This window comes from Phyllobates terribilis, unplaced genomic scaffold (genome assembly GCF_046119375.1).
Source record: "Phyllobates terribilis strain yellow unplaced genomic scaffold, ASM4611937v1 Scaffold_138__1_contigs__length_4804227, whole genome shotgun sequence".
NCBI lineage: Eukaryota > Metazoa > Chordata > Amphibia > Anura > Dendrobatidae > Phyllobates > Phyllobates terribilis.
The window spans coordinates 262,389-279,431 of record NW_027362898.1 but is presented as its reverse complement, the minus strand read 5'-3'; the positions used below and the strand labels follow the sequence as shown (position 1 = coordinate 279,431).

The window sequence follows — 17,043 nt, the reverse complement described above, 5'->3', positions numbered from 1 at the left end:
ACACAACTGGGAAGTAAGGAAGGCATAAATAGTCTGACGTCTGAACTTGTCCTTGATGCTCCTGACATTAATGGAAAATAAGTTAATATTATCCATCATGTAGGGAAAAAAGAAAAAGTTAGCGCAGGCAATACACCTTAGTTACCACTCCGGTCGGGTGGTCCCTCGTCGGTGTTGACTGCTGGTGACGGGATCACCAGCAGGCCCTCTTCCTCCATCTGGTCAAGCAGCGCGGCCTCGATCTCGGCAACCACCAGTTCCTCCTCTTCTGGCTCGGCCACCAGGGTCTCAACCATGTGCTCCATCTCTTCTGGCTCAGGGAGGGTATCCTCCTTTTCGCCTACGAAATCCAGAATCTTCTTTTTGGAGGATTCAGTAGCAGGGCTGTCCTCCACCTTCCTCTTTCCCCGGGTTGGAACTGGGGAGACAAGAAGGGGAAAATCCTCCTCGGAATAGATAGCGGCAGGTGGAGGAAAGGTTAATTCCACCGCTACCATGGTCTGGGGAGGGAGAGTGGCTGCCGGGGCAGGGGAAAGGACACCTGCTGAGGAGTAGGGGAAGGAGGAAGAGGAAGTGGAATCCTCAGCAGGGGTGGCCGGGGTGGGGGGGGATTGGACGGGGGTGGCAGGGGGAGGGATCGAGAGAGGGGTGACAGAACTCTTACCCTCCTTTGACTTTTTCTTCTGCTTCGGAGCTGCTGGGACCGTCGCTGGGGCTTTGGCCACCGACTCCTTGACCGCTTTGGCCTTGGTCGTCTCGGCCTTGGCCGCTGGGGCCTTGGTCGTCGCGTCCTTGACCTTCACAGGCCTGGTCGTCGGGGCCTTGTCCTCCGGAGCTGGGGTCGTCGCAACCACCGATGCCCAGGATCTCTCACGCTTGGGGCAATCCTTGTACAGATGAGCCGCCAGCCCACACAGGTTGCATGACGTCTTCTTCGGGCAGTCTTTCGAGCTGTGTCCCGTCACTCGACAAATCCTGCAGGCATCCTCCTTGCAGTCCTTCATCTCGTGGCCGTTCTTGCCGCATTTCCTGCAGTTCCGCGGCATGTCCGGGTAATAGATGAGGCCGTAGGAGTTGCCCAGGGAGAATGTCGGGGGCAGGTGCCGAAGTCCGTCTGAGTACGCCAGGTCCCTGTGAAGTCTAACAGTCACCGACCACTTACCTGTCCAGAAGCCGAGTCCATTCAGGATGTGAGAGGGTTCCTTCACAACCAAACAGAAGCGTCTCAGGAAGGTACAGATGTCTTGGCCTGGGGTGTGCGGGTTGCGCATGGAGACCGTGATCCTCCTTTCGTCTCTCTGGATAGGGCAGCTACCTGTAAAGGCAGAGAAAGAATTATCCGGTCCTTTTGCGCTTACCATTTCCCAGAACCTCCTGCAGGTGTTCACAGTGGCGAAGGTGACGAAGAAGATCCCCGTCAAGAAGGTCTGGATGCTGAGGGTGTCCGACCTGGAGAAGCCTCGATCCAGCAGCATCTTCTGGCAGAACACGTCCGAGGACATGTCCGGCACCCTCCCATCCACATCCTTCAGTTTCAGGGCCACCGTCTGCCGCATCCATGGCTCCAGGGCTGGAGCTTCGTGGCGGGGCTTCTGGGGTCCCTTCTGCTGGCCAGTCGTGGAGGCAGAGTCCTTGGGGTCAGAATCGGCTCCTGGCTGGGCCCTCCTGGCTGTCCCCTGCTCCAGGCTCTTCTTTTCGGCCTTCCTCGCAGCGCTTGCCATGGCTTTCCTCCTGCAGTTACTTCTTGGAGCTGGATCTGGAGCTCTTCCCGAAATGGGTGGAGCTATGCAGATTCTTCTCCCGTCGTGTTCTGGACAAATTCCCCGAAAGGTCTTTGTCTCGATGATTTTCTTACTCGAAGATTCCACAGGACAGCCCGATTCTTCTCCGAGTCTTCGTCTTCTTCTGGATTCTTTAGAGCTTCTTCCTCCCACCGATATCCGCCTTCCTTCTCCGATGTCAGCTGGGCTCCGAAGCTCTTCTCCTTCCGAGTTCGATCGCTCTCGTCAAGTGTAGATCGTAGCTCTTGTGTTCTTAAAAGAACAGATACTACACTTGATCTTAGCCAAAAGGCCGAGAAGCGATAACCAGAATTGGTTTCCGACTACGGTGCCACCCAAGGATTCTGAAAAGTCCATTTGTGGAGATGGCCACCTGGACTCCCGTTAAGAAGACATGCTGTCAACCTCTAGATCCGTCACATGCCTGCACTTTTCGGCTTGCTGCTGCTGCAATCCACGCGTTTTAGATCTGCATAACTCCACCTCTTTTAGCACAGTACCCTCAACCCCCGGCTGTACCCACCCGCCTCAACACCATTGGAAGGGAGGAGAACCAATTAAGGCGGGGGGGGGGGTGGAACGAGCAGCTGTCTACCCTTAGCAGGAGGGTTGCTGATTAATTACCTCTCCTGCTGCTGCTGCTGGCTGTCCAGCAGCAGACTGAAGGTGGCTGCTGCTGTGCGCAGGTATATAAAGGCTCAGAGCCTATTATGACACGCGCAGCCAGCGTTCCATTGCCACATTCCGTCTACTGCAGGCGGGATACCTGGATGGTTGAATGTCACTGAGAAGCTCACAGAGACCGCCATAAGCAACAGTTTAAAAGAATGCCACAGACTAATCAACCAAACTTTTTGGGTTGGTTTCTCTTTTATAGTCTGCAGGCATTAAATGAAAGAAGTCAGTGTTCCAGCAGAGGGAGACAACGTTTCAGAAAAGGCATTGTAGCAAACCAAAAAAGAAATTTTAAGCGCAGCAGAGTAACCAGCTCACATACCTGTTAGCTCAGGTGAGTTTAAAAGGCTGCTGTTGATAACAAGGGCATTTGCTAAATAGATGGTGTGTGTGCAACAATATACTGAAAGGTCAATTATATTGTGCAGCTTATCTCACCACCTGTAGTTATTTAGGTGAAAGCTCCAAAATGCTTGCCTAATATGTCTGTTTATCCAAAAGGAAGTTTAGAGGGAGAGCTAGATAGATAGCATTGCATTACATTACATTACATGGCAATGCAATGCACAGTTGCTGAAGTTGAACCAAAATGAGCTTGTCATCTGGCTTCTGCAACTTTTAACATGAAAAATCCAATGAGGAGAAGAAAAGCAAAGCCAAAGAGTCCATCCCAAAATCCGACAAACAAGCAAAATGAACAAAAAGCATTGAATTCAATTCTTTCTGATTTTAGAAACTGCATTAAAGAAGGGGTGCACCGGTCCTGGAGATACTGCAATACCAGGTCAATGCGTGGAGTGGACAGAGCAAGCTCTTTTTCCATCTCCCTGTTCTAAAAATCCATTTAATATATGGTCCCCAGATAGGGGACGTATCAGATATTAAACTGATAAGAACAGATACTACACTTGATCTTAGCCAAAAGGCCGAGAAGCGATAACCAGAATTGGTTTCCGACTACGGTGCCACCCAAGGATTCTGAAAAGTCCATTTGTGGAGATGGCCACCTGGACTCCCGTTAAGAAGACATGCTGTCAACCTCTAGATCCCTCACATGCCTGCACTTTTCGGCTTGCTGCTGCTGCAATCCACGCGTTTTAGATCTGCATAACTCCACCTCTTTTAGCACAGTACCCTCAACCCCCGGCTGTTCCCACCCGCCTCAACACCGTTGGAAGGGAGGAGAACCAATTAAGGCGGGGGGGGGGTGGAACGAGCAGCTGTCTACCCTTAGCAGGAGGGTTGCTGATTAATTACCTCTCCTGCTGCTGCTGCTGCTGGCTGTCCAGCAGCAGACTGAAGGTGGCTGCTGCTGTGCGCAGGTATATAAAGGCTCAGAGCCTATTATGACACGCGCAGCCAGCGTTCCATTGCCACATTCCGTCTACTGCAGGCGGGATACCTGGATGGCTGAATGTCACTGAGAAGCTCACAGAGACCGCCATAAGCAACAGTTTAAAAGAATGCCACAGACTAATCAACCAAACTTTTTGGGTTGGTTTCTCTTTTATAGTCTGCAGGCATTAAATGAAAGAAGTCAGTGTTCCAGCAGAGGGAGACAACGTTTCAGAAAAGGCATTGTAGCAAACCAAAAAAGAAATTTTAAGCGCAGCAGAGTAACCAGCTCACATACCTGTTAGCTCAGGTGAGTTTAAAAGGCTGCTGTTGATAACAAGGGCATTTGCTAAATAGATGGTGTGTGTGCAACAATATACTGAAAGGTCAATTATATTGTGCAGCTTATCTCACCACCTGTAGTTATTTAGGTGAAAGCTCCAAAATGCTTGCCTAATATGTCTGTTTATCCAAAAGGAAGTATAGAGGGAGAGCTAGATAGATAGCATTGCATTACATTACATTACATGGCAATGCAATGCACAGTTGCTGAAGTTGAACCAAAATGAGCTTGTCATCTGGCTTCTGCAACTTTTAACATGAAAAATCCAATGAGGAGAAGAAAAGCAAAGCCAAAGAGTCCATCCCAAAATCCGACAAACAAGCAAAATGAACAAAAAGCATTGAATTCAATTCTTTCTGATTTTAGAAACTGCATTAAAGAAGGGGTGCACCGGTCCTGGAGATACTGCAATACCAGGTCAATGCGTGGAGTGGACAGAGCAAGCTCTTTTTCCATCTCCCTGTTCTAAAAATCCATTTAATATATGGTCCCCAGATAGGGGACGTATCAGATATTAAACTGATAAGAACAGATACTACACTTGATCTTAGCCAAAAGGCCGAGAAGCGATAACCAGAATTGGTTTCCGACTACGGTGCCACCCAAGGATTCTGAAAAGTCCATTTGTGGAGATGGCCACCTGGACTCCCGTTAAGAAGACATGCTGTCAACCTCTAGATCCCTCACATGCCTGCACTTTTCGGCTTGCTGCTGCTGCAATCCACGCGTTTTAGATCTGCATAACTCCACCTCTTTTAGCACAGTACCCTCAACCCCCGGCTGTTCCCACCCGCCTCAACACCGTTGGAAGGGAGGAGAACCAATTAAGGCGGGGGGGGGTGGAACGAGCAGCTGTCTACCCTTAGCAGGAGGGTTGCTGATTAATTACCTCTCCTGCTGCTGCTGCTGCTGGCTGTCCAGCAGCAGACTGAAGGTGGCTGCTGCTGTGCGCAGGTATATAAAGGCTCAGAGCCTATTATGACACGCGCAGCCAGCGTTCCATTGCCACATTCCGTCTACTGCAGGCGGGATACCTGGATGGCTGAATGTCACTGAGAAGCTCACAGAGACCGCCATAAGCAACAGTTTAAAAGAATGCCACAGACTAATCAACCAAACTTTTTGGGTTGGTTTCTCTTTTATAGTCTGCAGGCATTAAATGAAAGAAGTCAGTGTTCCAGCAGAGGGAGACAACGTTTCAGAAAAGGCATTGTAGCAAACCAAAAAAGAAATTTTAAGCGCAGCAGAGTAACCAGCTCACATACCTGTTAGCTCAGGTGAGTTTAAAAGGCTGCTGTTGATAACAAGGGCATTTGCTAAATAGATGGTGTGTGTGCAACAATATACTGAAAGGTCAATTATATTGTGCAGCTTATCTCACCACCTGTAGTTATTTAGGTGAAAGCTCCAAAATGCTTGCCTAATATGTCTGTTTATCCAAAAGGAAGTATAGAGGGAGAGCTAGATAGATAGCATTGCATTACATTACATTACATGGCAATGCAATGCACAGTTGCTGAAGTTGAACCAAAATGAGCTTGTCATCTGGCTTCTGCAACTTTTAACATGAAAAATCCAATGAGGAGAAGAAAAGCAAAGCCAAAGAGTCCATCCCAAAATCCGACAAACAAGCAAAATGAACAAAAAGCATTGAATTCAATTCTTTCTGATTTTAGAAACTGCATTAAAGAAGGGGTGCACCGGTCCTGGAGATACTGCAATACCAGGTCAATGCGTGGAGTGGACAGAGCAAGCTCTTTTTCCATCTCCCTGTTCTAAAAATCCATTTAATATATGGTCCCCAGATAGGGGACGTATCAGATATTAAACTGATAAGAACAGATACTACACTTGATCTTAGCCAAAAGGCCGAGAAGCGATAACCAGAATTGGTTTCCGACTACGGTGCCACCCAAGGATTCTGAAAAGTCCATTTGTGGAGATGGCCACCTGGACTCCCGTTAAGAAGACATGCTGTCAACCTCTAGATCCCTCACATGCCTGCACTTTTCGGCTTGCTGCTGCTGCAATCCACGCGTTTTAGATCTGCATAACACCACCTCTTTTAGCACAGTACCCTCAACCCCCGGCTGTTCCCACCCGCCTCAACACCGTTGGAAGGGAGGAGAACCAATTAAGGCGGGGGGGGGGGGTGGAACGAGCAGCTGTCTACCCTTAGCAGGAGGGTTGCTGATTAATTACCTCTCCTGCTGCTGCTGCTGCTGGCTGTCCAGCAGCAGACTGAAGGTGGCTGCTGCTGTGCGCAGGTATATAAAGGCTCAGAGCCTATTATGACACGCGCAGCCAGCGTTCCATTGCCACATTCCGTCTACTGCAGGCGGGATACCTGGATGGCTGAATGTCACTGAGAAGCTCACAGAGACCGCCATAAGCAACAGTTTAAAAGAATGCCACAGACTAATCAACCAAACTTTTTGGGTTGGTTTCTCTTTTATAGTCTGCAGGCATTAAATGAAAGAAGTCAGTGTTCCAGCAGAGGGAGACAACGTTTCAGAAAAGGCATTGTAGCAAACCAAAAAAGAAATTTTAAGCGCAGCAGAGTAACCAGCTCACATACCTGTTAGCTCAGGTGAGTTTAAAAGGCTGCTGTTGATAACAAGGGCATTTGCTAAATAGATGGTGTGTGTGCAACAATATACTGAAAGGTCAATTATATTGTGCAGCTTATCTCACCACCTGTAGTTATTTAGGTGAAAGCTCCAAAATGCTTGCCTAATATGTCTGTTTATCCAAAAGGAAGTATAGAGGGAGAGCTAGATAGATAGCATTGCATTACATTACATTACATGGCAATGCAATGCACAGTTGCTGAAGTTGAACCAAAATGAGCTTGTCATCTGGCTTCTGCAACTTTTAACATGAAAAATCCAATGAGGAGAAGAAAAGCAAAGCCAAAGAGTCCATCCCAAAATCCGACAAACAAGCAAAATGAACAAAAAGCATTGAATTCAATTCTTTCTGATTTTAGAAACTGCATTAAAGAAGGGGTGCACCGGTCCTGGAGATACTGCAATACCAGGTCAATGCGTGGAGTGGACAGAGCAAGCTCTTTTTCCATCTCCCTGTTCTAAAAATCCATTTAATATATGGTCCCCAGATAGGGGACGTATCAGATATTAAACTGATAAGAACAGATACTACACTTGATCTTAGCCAAAAGGCCGAGAAGCGATAACCAGAATTGGTTTCCGACTACGGTGCCACCCAAGGATTCTGAAAAGTCCATTTGTGGAGATGGCCACCTGGACTCCCGTTAAGAAGACATGCTGTCAACCTCTAGATCCCTCACATGCCTGCACTTTTCGGCTTGCTGCTGCTGCAATCCACGCGTTTTAGATCTGCATAACTCCACCTCTTTTAGCACAGTACCCTCAACCCCCGGCTGTTCCCACCCGCCTCAACACCGTTGGAAGGGAGGAGAACCAATTAAGGCGGGGGGGGGTGGAACGAGCAGCTGTCTACCCTTAGCAGGATGGTTGCTGATTAATTACCTCTCCTGCTGCTGCTGCTGCTGGCTGTCCAGCAGCAGACTGAAGGTGGCTGCTGCTGTGCGCAGGTATATAAAGGCTCAGAGCCTATTATGACACGCGCAGCCAGCGTTCCATTGCCACATTCCGTCTACTGCAGGCGGGATACCTGGATGGCTGAATGTCACTGAGAAGCTCACAGAGACCGCCATAAGCAACAGTTTAAAAGAATGCCACAGACTAATCAACCAAACTTTTTGGGTTGGTTTCTCTTTTATAGTCTGCAGGCATTAAATGAAAGAAGTCAGTGTTCCAGCAGAGGGAGACAACGTTTCAGAAAAGGCATTGTAGCAAACCAAAAAAGAAATTTTAAGCGCAGCACAGTAACCAGCTCACATACCTGTTAGCTCAGGTGAGTTTAAAAGGCTGCTGTTGATAACAAGGGCATTTGCTAAATAGATGGTGTGTGTGCAACAATATACTGAAAGGTCAATTATATTGTGCAGCTTATCTCACCACCTGTAGTTATTTAGGTGAAAGCTCCAAAATGCTTGCCTAATATGTCTGTTTATCCAAAAGGAAGTATAGAGGGAGAGCTAGATAGATAGCATTGCATTACATTACATTACATGGCAATGCAATGCACAGTTGCTGAAGTTGAACCAAAATGAGCTTGTCATCTGGCTTCTGCAACTTTTAACATGAAAAATCCAATGAGGAGAAGAAAAGCAAAGCCAAAGAGTCCATCCCAAAATCCGACAAACAAGCAAAATGAACAAAAAGCATTGAATTCAATTCTTTCTGATTTTAGAAACTGCATTAAAGAAGGGGTGCACCGGTCCTGGAGATACTGCAATACCAGGTCAATGCGTGGAGTGGACAGAGCAAGCTCTTTTTCCATCTCCCTGTTCTAAAAATCCATTTAATATATGGTCCCCAGATAGGGGACGTATCAGATATTAAACTGATAAGAACAGATACTACACTTGATCTTAGCCAAAAGGCCGAGAAGCGATAACCAGAATTGGTTTCCGACTACGGTGCCACCCAAGGATTCTGAAAAGTCCATTTGTGGAGATGGCCACCTGGACTCCCGTTAAGAAGACATGCTGTCAACCTCTAGATCCCTCACATGCCTGCACTTTTCGGCTTGCTGCTGCTGCAATCCACGCGTTTTAGATCTGCATAACACCACCTCTTTTAGCACAGTACCCTCAACCCCCGGCTGTTCCCACCCGCCTCAACACCGTTGGAAGGGAGGAGAACCAATTAAGGCGGGGGGGGGGGTGGAACGAGCAGCTGTCTACCCTTAGCAGGAGGGTTGCTGATTAATTACCTCTCCTGCTGCTGCTGCTGCTGGCTGTCCAGCAGCAGACTGAAGGTGGCTGCTGCTGTGCGCAGGTATATAAAGGCTCAGAGCCTATTATGACACGCGCAGCCAGCGTTCCATTGCCACATTCCGTCTACTGCAGGCGGGATACCTGGATGGCTGAATGTCACTGAGAAGCTCACAGAGACCGCCATAAGCAACAGTTTAAAAGAATGCCACAGACTAATCAACCAAACTTTTTGGGTTGGTTTCTCTTTTATAGTCTGCAGGCATTAAATGAAAGAAGTCAGTGTTCCAGCAGAGGGAGACAACGTTTCAGAAAAGGCATTGTAGCAAACCAAAAAAGAAATTTTAAGCGCAGCAGAGTAACCAGCTCACATACCTGTTAGCTCAGGTGAGTTTAAAAGGCTGCTGTTGATAACAAGGGCATTTGCTAAATAGATGGTGTGTGTGCAACAATATACTGAAAGGTCAATTATATTGTGCAGCTTATCTCACCACCTGTAGTTATTTAGGTGAAAGCTCCAAAATGCTTGCCTAATATGTCTGTTTATCCAAAAGGAAGTATAGAGGGAGAGCTAGATAGATAGCATTGCATTACATTACATTACATGGCAATGCAATGCACAGTTGCTGAAGTTGAACCAAAATGAGCTTGTCATCTGGCTTCTGCAACTTTTAACATGAAAAATCCAATGAGGAGAAGAAAAGCAAAGCCAAAGAGTCCATCCCAAAATCCGACAAACAAGCAAAATGAACAAAAAGCATTGAATTCAATTCTTTCTGATTTTAGAAACTGCATTAAAGAAGGGGTGCACCGGTCCTGGAGATACTGCAATACCAGGTCAATGCGTGGAGTGGACAGAGCAAGCTCTTTTTCCATCTCCCTGTTCTAAAAATCCATTTAATATATGGTCCCCAGATAGGGGACGTATCAGATATTAAACTGATAAGAACAGATACTACACTTGATCTTAGCCAAAAGGCCGAGAAGCGATAACCAGAATTGGTTTCCGACTACGGTGCCACCCAAGGATTCTGAAAAGTCCATTTGTGGAGATGGCCACCTGGACTCCCGTTAAGAAGACATGCTGTCAACCTCTAGATCCCTCACATGCCTGCACTTTTCGGCTTGCTGCTGCTGCAATCCACGCGTTTTAGATCTGCATAACTCCACCTCTTTTAGCACAGTACCCTCAACCCCCGGCTGTTCCCACCCGCCTCAACACCGTTGGAAGGGAGGAGAACCAATTAAGGCGGGGGGGGGTGGAACGAGCAGCTGTCTACCCTTAGCAGGATGGTTGCTGATTAATTACCTCTCCTGCTGCTGCTGCTGCTGGCTGTCCAGCAGCAGACTGAAGGTGGCTGCTGCTGTGCGCAGGTATATAAAGGCTCAGAGCCTATTATGACACGCGCAGCCAGCGTTCCATTGCCACATTCCGTCTACTGCAGGCGGGATACCTGGATGGCTGAATGTCACTGAGAAGCTCACAGAGACCGCCATAAGCAACAGTTTAAAAGAATGCCACAGACTAATCAACCAAACTTTTTGGGTTGGTTTCTCTTTTATAGTCTGCAGGCATTAAATGAAAGAAGTCAGTGTTCCAGCAGAGGGAGACAACGTTTCAGAAAAGGCATTGTAGCAAACCAAAAAAGAAATTTTAAGCGCAGCAGAGTAACCGGCTCACATACCTGTTAGCTCAGGTGAGTTTAAAAGGCTGCTGTTGATAACAACGGCATTTGCTAAATAGATGGTGTGTGTGCAACAATATACTGAAAGGTCAATTATATTGTGCAGCTTATCTCACCACCTGTAGTTATTTAGGTGAAAGCTCCAAAATGCTTGCCTAATATGTCTGTTTATCCAAAAGGAAGTATAGAGGGAGAGCTAGATAGATAGCATTGCATTACATTACATTACATGGCAATGCAATGCACAGTTGCTGAAGTTGAACCAAAATGAGCTTGTCATCTGGCTTCTGCAACTTTTAACATGAAAAATCCAATGAGGAGAAGAAAAGCAAAGCCAAAGAGTCCATCCCAAAATCCGACAAACAAGCAAAATGAACAAAAAGCATTGAATTCAATTCTTTCTGATTTTAGAAACTGCATTAAAGAAGGGGTGCACCGGTCCTGGAGATACTGCAATACCAGGTCAATGCGTGGAGTGGACAGAGCAAGCTCTTTTTCCATCTCCCTGTTCTAAAAATCCATTTAATATATGGTCCCCAGATAGGGGACGTATCAGATATTAAACTGATAAGAACAGATACTACACTTGATCTTAGCCAAAAGGCCGAGAAGCGATAACCAGAATTGGTTTCCGACTACGGTGCCACCCAAGGATTCTGAAAAGTCCATTTGTGGAGATGGCCACCTGGACTCCCGTTAAGAAGACATGCTGTCAACCTCTAGATCCCTCACATGCCTGCACTTTTCGGCTTGCTGCTGCTGCAATCCACGCGTTTTAGATCTGCATAACTCCACCTCTTTTAGCACAGTACCCTCAACCCCCGGCTGTTCCCACCCGCCTCAACACCGTTGGAAGGGAGGAGAACCAATTAAGGCGGGGGGGGGGGGTGGAACGAGCAGCTGTCTACCCTTAGCAGGAGGGTTGCTGATTAATTACCTCTCCTGCTGCTGCTGCTGCTGGCTGTCCAGCAGCAGACTGAAGGTGGCTGCTGCTGTGCGCACGTATATAAAGGCTCAGAGCCTATTATGACACGCGCAGCCAGCGTTCCATTGCCACATTCCGTCTACTGCAGGCGGGATACCTGGATGGCTGAATGTCACTGAGAAGCTCACAGAGACCGCCATAAGCAACAGTTTAAAAGAATGCCACAGACTAATCAACCAAACTTTTTGGGTTGGTTTCTCTTTTATAGTCTGCAGGCATTAAATGAAAGAAGTCAGTGTTCCAGCAGAGGGAGACAACGTTTCAGAAAAGGCATTGTAGCAAACCAAAAAAGAAATTTTAAGCGCAGCAGAGTAACCAGCTCACATACCTGTTAGCTCAGGTGAGTTTAAAAGGCTGCTGTTGATAACAAGGGCATTTGCTAAATAGATGGTGTGTGTGCAACAATATACTGAAAGGTCAATTATATTGTGCAGCTTATCTCACCACCTGTAGTTATTTAGGTGAAAGCTCCAAAATGCTTGCCTAATATGTCTGTTTATCCAAAAGGAAGTATAGAGGGAGAGCTAGATAGATAGCATTGCATTACATTACATTACATGGCAATGCAATGCACAGTTGCTGAAGTTGAACCAAAATGAGCTTGTCATCTGGCTTCTGCAACTTTTAACATGAAAAATCCAATGAGGAGAAGAAAAGCAAAGCCAAAGAGTCCATCCCAAAATCCGACAAACAAGCAAAATGAACAAAAAGCATTGAATTCAATTCTTTCTGATTTTAGAAACTGCATTAAAGAAGGGGTGCACCGGTCCTGGAGATACTGCAATACCAGGTCAATGCGTGGAGTGGACAGAGCAAGCTCTTTTTCCATCTCCCTGTTCTAAAAATCCATTTAATATATGGTCCCCAGATAGGGGACGTATCAGATATTAAACTGATAAGAACAGATACTACACTTGATCTTAGCCAAAAGGCCGAGAAGCGATAACCAGAATTGGTTTCCGACTACGGTGCCACCCAAGGATTCTGAAAAGTCCATTTGTGGAGATGGCCACCTGGACTCCCGTTAAGAAGACATGCTGTCAACCTCTAGATCCCTCACATGCCTGCACTTTTCGGCTTGCTGCTGCTGCAATCCACGCGTTTTAGATCTGCATAACACCACCTCTTTTAGCACAGTACCCTCAACCCCCGGCTGATCCCACCCGCCTCAACACCGTTGGAAGGGAGGAGAACCAATTAAGGCGGGGGGGGGGGTGGAACGAGCAGCTGTCTACCCTTAGCAGGAGGGTTGCTGATTAATTACCTCTCCTGCTGCTGCTGCTGCTGGCTGTCCAGCAGCAGACTGAAGGTGGCTGCTGCTGTGCGCAGGTATATAAAGGCTCAGAGCCTATTATGACACGCGCAGCCAGCGTTCCATTGCCACATTCCGTCTACTGCAGGCGGGATACCTGGATGGCTGAATGTCACTGAGAAGCTCACAGAGACCGCCATAAGCAACAGTTTAAAAGAATGCCACAGACTAATCAACCAAACTTTTTGGGTTGGTTTCTCTTTTATAGTCTGCAGGCATTAAATGAAAGAAGTCAGTGTTCCAGCAGAGGGAGACAACGTTTCAGAAAAGGCATTGTAGCAAACCAAAAAAGAAATTTTAAGCGCAGCAGAGTAACCAGCTCACATACCTGTTAGCTCAGGTGAGTTTAAAAGGCTGCTGTTGATAACAAGGGCATTTGCTAAATAGATGGTGTGTGTGCAACAATATACTGAAAGGTCAATTATATTGTGCAGCTTATCTCACCACCTGTAGTTATTTAGGTGAAAGCTCCAAAATGCTTGCCTAATATGTCTGTTTATCCAAAAGGAAGGATAGAGGGAGAGCTAGATAGATAGCATTGCATTACATTACATTACATGGCAATGCAATGCACAGTTGCTGAAGTTGAACCAAAATGAGCTTGTCATCTGGCTTCTGCAACTTTTAACATGAAAAATCCAATGAGGAGAAGAAAAGCAAAGCCAAAGAGTCCATCCCAAAATCCGACAAACAAGCAAAATGAACAAAAAGCATTGAATTCAATTCTTTCTGATTTTAGAAACTGCATTAAAGAAGGGGTGCACCGGTCCTGGAGATACTGCAATACCAGGTCAATGCGTGGAGTGGACAGAGCAAGCTCTTTTTCCATCTCCCTGTTCTAAAAATCCATTTAATATATGGTCCCCAGATAGGGGACGTATCAGATATTAAACTGATAAGAACAGATACTACACTTGATCTTAGCCAAAAGGCCGAGAAGCGATAACCAGAATTGGTTTCCGACTACGGTGCCACCCAAGGATTCTGAAAAGTCCATTTGTGGAGATGGCCACCTGGACTCCCGTTAAGAAGACATGCTGTCAACCTCTAGATCCCTCACATGCCTGCACTTTTCGGCTTGCTGCTGCTGCAATCCACGCGTTTTAGATCTGCATAACTCCACCTCTTTTAGCACAGTACCCTCAACCCCCGGCTGTTCCCACCCGCCTCAACACCGTTGGAAGGGAGGAGAACCAATTAAGGCGGGGGGGGGGTGGAACGAGCAGCTGTCTACCCTTAGCAGGAGGGTTGCTGATTAATTACCTCTCCTGCTGCTGCTGCTGCTGGCTGTCCAGCAGCAGACTGAAGGTGGCTGCTGCTGTGCGCAGGTATATAAAGGCTCAGAGCCTATTATGACACGCGCAGCCAGCGTTCCATTGCCACATTCCGTCTACTGCAGGCGGGATACCTGGATGGCTGAATGTCACTGAGAAGCTCACAGAGACCGCCATAAGCAACAGTTTAAAAGAATGCCACAGACTAATCAACCAAACTTTTTGGGTTGGTTTCTCTTTTATAGTCTGCAGGCATTAAATGAAAGAAGTCAGTGTTCCAGCAGAGGGAGACAACGTTTCAGAAAAGGCATTGTAGCAAACCAAAAAAGAAATTTTAAGCGCAGCAGAGTAACCAGCTCACATACCTGTTAGCTCAGGTGAGTTTAAAAGGCTGCTGTTGATAACAAGGGCATTTGCTAAATAGATGGTGTGTGTGCAACAATATACTGAAAGGTCAATTATATTGTGCAGCTTATCTCACCACCTGTAGTTATTTAGGTGAAAGCTCCAAAATGCTTGCCTAATATGTCTGTTTATCCAAAAGGAAGTATAGAGGGAGAGCTAGATAGATAGCATTGCATTACATTACATTACATGGCAATGCAATGCACAGTTGCTGAAGTTGAACCAAAATGAGCTTGTCATCTGGCTTCTGCAACTTTTAACATGAAAAATCCAATGAGGAGAAGAAAAGCAAAGCCAAAGAGTCCATCCCAAAATCCGACAAACAAGCAAAATGAACAAAAAGCATTGAATTCAATTCTTTCTGATTTTAGAAACTGCATTAAAGAAGGGGTGCACCGGTCCTGGAGATACTGCAATACCAGGTCAATGCGTGGAGTGGACAGAGCAAGCTCTTTTTCCATCTCCCTGTTCTAAAAATCCATTTAATATATGGTCCCCAGATAGGGGACGTATCAGATATTAAACTGATAAGAACAGATACTACACTTGATCTTAGCCAAAAGGCCGAGAAGCGATAACCAGAATTGGTTTCCGACTACGGTGCCACCCAAGGATTCTGAAAAGTCCATTTGTGGAGATGGCCACCTGGACTCCCGTTAAGAAGACATGCTGTCAACCTCTAGATCCCTTACATGCCTGCACTTTTCGGCTTGCTGCTGCTGCAATCCACGCGTTTTAGATCTGCATAACTCCACCTCTTTTAGCACAGTACCCTCAACCCCCGGCTGTTCCCACCCGCCTCAACACCGTTGGAAGGGAGGAGAACCAATTAAGGCGGGGGGGGGTGGAACGAGCAGCTGTCTACCCTTAGCAGGAGGGTTGCTGATTAATTACCTCTCCTGCTGCTGCTGCTGCTGGCTGTCCAGCAGCAGACTGAAGGTGGCTGCTGCTGTGCGCAGGTATATAAAGGCTCAGAGCCTATTATGACACGCGCAGCCAGCGTTCCATTGCCACATTCCGTCTACTGCAGGCGGGATACCTGGATGGCTGAATGTCACTGAGAAGCTCACAGAGACCGCCATAAGCAACAGTTTAAAAGAATGCCACAGACTAATCAACCAAACTTTTTGGGTTGGTTTCTCTTTTATAGTCTGCAGGCATTAAATGAAAGAAGTCAGTGTTCCAGCAGAGGGAGACAACGTTTCAGAAAAGGCATTGTAGCAAACCAAAAAAGAAATTTTAAGCGCAGCAGAGTAACCAGCTCACATACCTGTTAGCTCAGGTGAGTTTAAAAGGCTGCTGTTGATAACAAGGGCATTTGCTAAATAGATGGTGTGTGTGCAACAATATACTGAAAGGTCAATTATATTGTGCAGCTTATCTCACCACCTGTAGTTATTTAGGTGAAAGCTCCAAAATGCTTGCCTAATATGTCTGTTTATCCAAAAGGAAGTATAGAGGGAGAGCTAGATAGATAGCATTGCATTACATTACATTACATGGCAATGCAATGCACAGTTGCTGAAGTTGAACCAAAATGAGCTTGTCATCTGGCTTCTGCAACTTTTAACATGAAAAATCCAATGAGGAGAAGAAAAGCAAAGCCAAAGAGTCCATCCCAAAATCCGACAAACAAGCAAAATGAACAAAAAGCATTGAATTCAATTCTTTCTGATTTTAGAAACTGCATTAAAGAAGGGGTGCACCGGTCCTGGAGATACTGCAATACCAGGTCAATGCGTGGAGTGGACAGAGCAAGCTCTTTTTCCATCTCCCTGTTCTAAAAATCCATTTAATATATGGTCCCCAGATAGGGGACGTATCAGATATTAAACTGATAAGAACAGATACTACACTTGATCTTAGCCAAAAGGCCGAGAAGCGATAACCAGAATTGGTTTCCGACTACGGTGCCACCCAAGGATTCTGAAAAGTCCATTTGTGGAGATGGCCACCTGGACTCCCGTTAAGAAGACATGCTGTCAACCTCTAGATCCCTCACATGCCTGCACTTTTCGGCTTGCTGCTGCTGCAATCCACGCGTTTTAGATCTGCATAACACCACCTCTTTTAGCACAGTACCCTCAACCCCGGCTGTTCCCACCCGCCTCAACACCGTTGGAAGGGAGGAGAACCAATTAAGGCGGGGGGGGGGGTGGAACGAGCAGCTGTCTACCCTTAGCAGGAGGGTTGCTGATTAATTACCTCTCCTGCTGCTGCTGCTGCTGGCTGTCCAGCAGCAGACTGAAGGTGGCTGCTGCTGTGCGCAGGTATATAAAGGCTCAGAGCCTATTATGACACGCGCAGCCAGCGTTCCATTGCCACATTCCGTCTACTGCAGGCGGGATACCTGGATGGCTGAATGTCACTGAGAAGCTCACAGAGACCGCCATAAGCAACAGTTTAAAAGAATGCCACAGACT

At 46.8% G+C, this 17,043-nt stretch overlaps 11 non-coding genes and 1 pseudogene across 11 annotated transcripts; all 12 read right to left on the bottom strand.

The window, feature by feature from the left end:
- Window positions 1-2,007: 2,007 nt before the first annotated feature.
- On the bottom strand, window positions 2,008-2,085 carry LOC141205493 (U2 spliceosomal RNA; annotated as a pseudogene).
- Window positions 2,086-3,203: 1,118 nt separating this feature from the next.
- LOC141205107 (U2 spliceosomal RNA) lies at window positions 3,204-3,394 on the bottom strand. Its single transcript, XR_012275881.1, has one exon. It is a non-coding gene; the product is annotated as a U2 spliceosomal RNA (small nuclear RNA).
- Window positions 3,395-4,514: 1,120 nt separating this feature from the next.
- Window positions 4,515-4,705, bottom strand: LOC141205106 (U2 spliceosomal RNA). Its single transcript, XR_012275880.1, has one exon. It is a non-coding gene; the product is annotated as a U2 spliceosomal RNA (small nuclear RNA).
- Window positions 4,706-5,824: 1,119 nt separating this feature from the next.
- LOC141205105 (U2 spliceosomal RNA) lies at window positions 5,825-6,015 on the bottom strand. Its single transcript, XR_012275879.1, has one exon. It is a non-coding gene; the product is annotated as a U2 spliceosomal RNA (small nuclear RNA).
- Window positions 6,016-7,137: 1,122 nt separating this feature from the next.
- On the bottom strand, window positions 7,138-7,328 carry LOC141205104 (U2 spliceosomal RNA). Its single transcript, XR_012275878.1, has one exon. It is a non-coding gene; the product is annotated as a U2 spliceosomal RNA (small nuclear RNA).
- Window positions 7,329-8,447: 1,119 nt separating this feature from the next.
- On the bottom strand, window positions 8,448-8,638 carry LOC141205103 (U2 spliceosomal RNA). Its single transcript, XR_012275877.1, has one exon. It is a non-coding gene; the product is annotated as a U2 spliceosomal RNA (small nuclear RNA).
- A 1,121-nt stretch (window positions 8,639-9,759) lies between these two features.
- LOC141205102 (U2 spliceosomal RNA) lies at window positions 9,760-9,950 on the bottom strand. The gene has a single exon (XR_012275876.1). It is a non-coding gene; the product is annotated as a U2 spliceosomal RNA (small nuclear RNA).
- Window positions 9,951-11,069: 1,119 nt separating this feature from the next.
- On the bottom strand, window positions 11,070-11,260 carry LOC141205101 (U2 spliceosomal RNA). The gene has a single exon (XR_012275875.1). It is a non-coding gene; the product is annotated as a U2 spliceosomal RNA (small nuclear RNA).
- Window positions 11,261-12,382: 1,122 nt separating this feature from the next.
- On the bottom strand, window positions 12,383-12,573 carry LOC141205100 (U2 spliceosomal RNA). Its single transcript, XR_012275874.1, has one exon. It is a non-coding gene; the product is annotated as a U2 spliceosomal RNA (small nuclear RNA).
- A 1,121-nt stretch (window positions 12,574-13,694) lies between these two features.
- On the bottom strand, window positions 13,695-13,885 carry LOC141205098 (U2 spliceosomal RNA). The gene has a single exon (XR_012275872.1). It is a non-coding gene; the product is annotated as a U2 spliceosomal RNA (small nuclear RNA).
- A 1,120-nt stretch (window positions 13,886-15,005) lies between these two features.
- Window positions 15,006-15,196, bottom strand: LOC141205097 (U2 spliceosomal RNA). Its single transcript, XR_012275871.1, has one exon. It is a non-coding gene; the product is annotated as a U2 spliceosomal RNA (small nuclear RNA).
- Window positions 15,197-16,315: 1,119 nt separating this feature from the next.
- Window positions 16,316-16,506, bottom strand: LOC141205096 (U2 spliceosomal RNA). Its single transcript, XR_012275870.1, has one exon. It is a non-coding gene; the product is annotated as a U2 spliceosomal RNA (small nuclear RNA).
- Between the last annotated feature and the right edge of the window lie 537 nt (window positions 16,507-17,043).